Source organism: Glycine max, chromosome 14, assembly GCF_000004515.6.
Source record: "Glycine max cultivar Williams 82 chromosome 14, Glycine_max_v4.0, whole genome shotgun sequence".
In the NCBI taxonomy this organism is placed as follows: Eukaryota; Viridiplantae; Streptophyta; class Magnoliopsida; order Fabales; family Fabaceae; genus Glycine; species Glycine max.
The window spans coordinates 35826073-35831394 of record NC_038250.2 but is presented as its reverse complement, the minus strand read 5'-3'; positions in this window follow the sequence as shown (position 1 = coordinate 35831394).

The window sequence follows — 5322 nt, the reverse complement described above, 5'->3', positions numbered from 1 at the left end:
TTTAAAACCTAGTGAAATACTAACCAAAAAAAGAAACTAATAAACTTTTGTATAAGTAATGTACAAATCCAAAAATAATTGATAAACAAAATCATATTGAATTCAAGTTATTAAAACACAAAGTATATCAAAAGAAAATGAATAAAAAGAACATAATATTAAAAAATATATGGATTAGAGATGATTTATACTAATATAGCCAAATAAAAATATTTAATTTGTCTGAAAATATCTTTACAAAACATTTTTTTCTTTGGAAGTATTAATCTGGTTGCATTATCCTTTTAATTTAAGTCTTTTTCTTTTTAAAAATTTTCCACATGCAAGTGAACTCTCTAAGCACTTTATGTCACTTCATCCTGTCATTCATAATGTCATAAAAATGGTATAGATAATAGTTATTATTATTATTATTATTATTATTATTATTATTATTATTATTACTTAAACAAGCCGACTTGTCAAGCTTAACAAGCTTTTTTTATAGTTTGAATTTGACCTTTTTATCTAAAAAAGCTTTTTAAAAAGTTTGAGTTTGGCCTTTATAATAAACAAGCCAAGCCGAGGCGAGCCTTAGATAGGCCGAGCTATAGGCCCTTGACAAGCGGCTCGTCTCATTTCCATCCCTAAGTGTGTGTAAAGATAGAGATTAAACTCAAAGGGAGAACATTTTCATACTAGGTGCATGGTCATGGGGAAAATATGCTCTTTGATTATTGATGGGGGTAGTTCCACTAATGTAGCAAGCCAAAGATTGATTGAAAAGTTAGCTTTGAAAACTTCCCCTCACCCTAGGCCTTACAAACTACAATGGTTGAGTGAGAATGGGGAGCTAGTTGTAGATAGACAAGTTTTGATATGCATCTCCATTGGCAAATATGTTGATGAGATATTATTTGATGTTGTCCCTATGGAGGCTAGCCATCTTTTACTTGGAAAGCCTTGACAGTATGATAGGGATGTTGTCCATAACGGTGTCACAAACAAATTTTCATTTGTACATAAAGGGAAAAAGGTTACCCTCACACCTTTGTCTCCAAGTGAGGTTTGTGAGGATCAAATAAAAATGAGAGTGAAAAGAAAACAAGTGAGAAAAGAAGAGAAAAACAAAATTGATTAAAAAAGAGATAGAAACATGAAAGAAGAGAAAAGAAAGAAAATAGTGGAGATAAGAAAAAGAGTGAAATTGTAAAAAAAAAAAGATAAAAATCAAGAGGAGAGAAAAATAAAAAGCTTATTCATGAGAGAGAAAGAGGTGAAGAGAGTGATGCTAGCTAGGCAACCTATGTATTTACTAATGTCTCATGATTACTGTTTGTCTTCTATTGGTAGTTCTTTGCCTCTTGGTGTGGAAGAATTATTGAAGAAGTTTGGGGATGTCTTCCCCAAGGACACCCCCTCATGGGTTTCTCCTTTGAGAGAGATAGAGCACCAAATTGATCTCTTGTCAGGAGTTTCCATACCAAATAGGCCATCATATAGAAGTAATCCAGAAGAGACAAAAGAGAGCCAAAGACAAGTGGAGAGCTTGATGGAAAAAGGATGGGTGAGAGAAAGTTTAAGCCCATGTACTATGTCCGTCATCCTGGTAAATTGAACTCTATCTCAACTTCTAAGGTGCTTGGTTGGTAAGAATTTGAAAACATGTGAGGAATGTGTACCCTCATGCTGAATTTGCTTATAATAGTGTAGTAAATTCTACTACTTCTTATTGTCCTTTTGAGGTAGTTTATGGTTTTAATCCATTGTCCCCTCTTAATTTGTTACCTTTGCCTAACACTTATGCTATGATGAATAGGGATGGACTTTCTAAAACCAACTTTGTTAAGATTTTTCATGAGAAGGTGAAAGCACAAGTTGAGAAAAAGGTTGAACAATATGCTAATAAAGGCAGAAAGAAAGTCATTTTCAAACCAAGTTATTGGGTTTGGATTCATTTGAGGAAGAATAGGTTTCCTTCCAAAAGGAAATCTAAAATTCAAGAAAGGGGAGATGGTCCTTTTAATGTTTTGGAGCTTATAAATGATAATGCATATAAAATTGATTTACCACTTGACTATGGTGTGAGCAACACTTTTAATGTTACTGACTTAACTCTTTGTGATGTAGGTACCTCTTTGACATCAATTTGAGGGAGAATTCTTCCCAAGAGAAAGGGAATGATAAAGGAATATCCAAGGAGGAAGAGTTTGGCTTGGGTAAGCTCAACATGGATGGACCAATCACTAGAGCAAGGAGTAAGAGATTTCACGAAGAACTTGGTGAGAGACTAAATTCTCTCATGGAGGAAAGTGAAGAAGCGAAGCTCATAAATTTTAGCTAACTTTTAGAATATGATTTAGTTTCATTTTTTAATTGTATTTTGGGCCTATTTTCGAACTTGTAATGGGTTGCCACGACCTTTTATTACTATTTTTAAGTCTTTTAACTATTAGATTAGTTATTGGGTCTTGGGCCTAATTTAGGGTTATTAATAGGAGTATAAATAGCTCCTTAAACACTTTGTTAGAAGTTTTTGTTGAAATTTAATATTAGACACTATTAAGAGAGTGTCTCTCTTGATTCTTGTATGAAGTCTTAGGTTCTTATCAAAGAATTTTATTCTTTGTGGTGAATCATCCTCAACTTATCAATCTTTCAACATTCTGACATTGTTCTTTCCATCTCCTTTTCTAATTCCCTTTTTTCCATTTTATTTTTTCCAATTTCAAAGAGTCCCAAATAGGTTCCTGAGTTTGTTGATGCTAAAAATTAGATCAACAAATTAGGGTTCCATCAAGGATTTTATCTTTCGAACCAAAGGGTCTACTACGCTTCAGGCATGTCACAGACTCATTTTGCAATATTATATTATCCAACAGGGACATCAAATTTTGTTGGAGCTTTAGTAGTTGGTACATATGATTTAGCCATTCTTTTTTGAAAATTTTTGTAAATGAATTATCTTTCAAATTTCTGGTTCACATTGTTTTATTCAAGGAACAAGATGATAATTATTTTCAACTCATATCCTTTTTCCAACTGCTTATTCTTGTCCCATAATGTTGGGACAACTAATTCAAAATGACAATTGACAAAATGTATCAGGTATAAATCTTTATAAATAGATATTCATTCCCAACATATATTTTCAACATTCTTTTAGGACTCATATTTGTGTGTATACAACACATCTACAAATTCTCGAGTGAGAAATATTAGATAGCTCACCAAAACTCAATTTGAAAGGGGAGAACTACTTATAATTTGTTGGTCTAATGCGAATCAATACTTATTATAAACTTAAGTAAACTCACTAGTGTAATTTGGGAAATGTGATCTTAGCCAAATTAATTGAGCTAACAATCTCACAAACTTCTGGTTGCAATTTGATAATAATAAACATATGACCATTTAGTTGATGCATCATTTAAAATCATGAAATATCTAAGTGATCCACATGATAATTTTATTGGTCCACAAGTATCATCCTATATCCTTTTTAAAGATAAAATTGACTCATTCCCAATTTTTTTTCTAGTAATAGCCTAATTATTAACTTTCCTTGGGAACAAATAGTATAATAGTACATGAGAAATCATTGGACTGAAGAATCTTCTGGCTCTTCAATGGGTGTCAACATGAATTTTTTAATATTTTTTTACATCATAATAGACTTAAGATAACCTAACCAGTCATATCAAACAACAAACTTATTTTGATTCATAAACTTCTTATTTATGACAATATGTTTTTCTATTGTACTAATATACGTGTAGTGCAAACCATAAGAAAAAGCTCATAATTTTTTTAATACACATTAGCTCTCCTAGAGCCTTCAATTATATTTGTAGTACCAAAAACAATACTAACATTGACTTCTCGCATTACTAAATAAGAAAAAAATATTATTTTTCTAAGGAACAGAGAGTATAAATAATCAATGTGAAAATTTGTTTAGAAAAATATATTTGAAATGTATCAATCTTATAATTAAAATATTTATTGCCTACATAAACTCACATAAGATTCAATAACATCAAAACATAAGTAACACAACATTCTACTAATCATAAATTCAAAAACGTAATATGAGAGAATTTATTTCTTGACACTCTTGTCACCAATGAAGTGATCCATGTTTTACATTAATTTTGCACTTCATGTGGAAAAAAGTATTCTTAAATATTCTTTTATAATCATCTCTCAACCACAAGATTGTCCATAAGCATAATAATCACATATTGTTGCACTCACTTATGAGAATAGGGTAGAACTGATGAGATGGGTCTCTTTGGTTTCCGAAAACGGTATGGATCTCAGATTTGCCTATAATTCAAATTCATGCAATTGTATTTTAATTACTATTTTTCTCATCCAATATGGAGGTATTTAATATCTCATTCCATATGTAGATACTTTCAGCAATTTGATTTTATATCAGAGATGATAATATCTCTCATCATATTTCCAAAATAAAATATATATTATTATCCCTTAAAAAAATATAATGACTAATTCACACAATAATAATAATGATAATATCATTCCAAATATCTTCCTTTTAATTCTAAAACTCTAGCACAATAATAATTTGTTCATACCATAACAACACCGTAACATTACAACATCAATTAACACTGAAAAATAAACTTCTATATATACACATATGCTTAACATAAAAATATAAATATATAATATAATTATGTAAGGTACATCCATGCAATTTAGGAAACTCCAGTTCCTGAACGTGCACATCAACCACGTATCAATCTTACCTATATTCATACTACATCATGATTAAAATACAAAACTCCAAATACATGTTATAATAGTCACTACTAGAAAAGAGGCTTTCTACATCGGTTATCGGCGCCTTTCTACATCGGTTATCACGCGTCGTTGTAACCCGGAGTCGTTGAAACACAACGATGGTTAAATGACCGATGTTGAATTTTGACATTCTACATTGGTTGTTAGGACAACCGATGTAGAAATCTGCCCATTTTAAGACGGGCTAGTCTCCAAACCCGTCTTAAAATGCCAGATTTCTACATCGATTGTCTTGACAACCGATGTAGAATGATCATCATTCTACATCGGGTATGTATTGAACCGATGTAGAATGCTAGACATTCAACATCGATCATTCTAATAACCGATGTAGAATTCTAGACAATCAGAGCGAATGTTACTAGAATGAATGTTTTTTAAGCCTATCAAACAAGATTAATTCAAATGACACGTCATATGTCAACCCCACAGAATTTACCAGGGCCTTCAACCTTTCTTGTGTCAAAGAAGTAATTTTAAGACAAAGATAAGGGATCCTTGAGAAGAAAG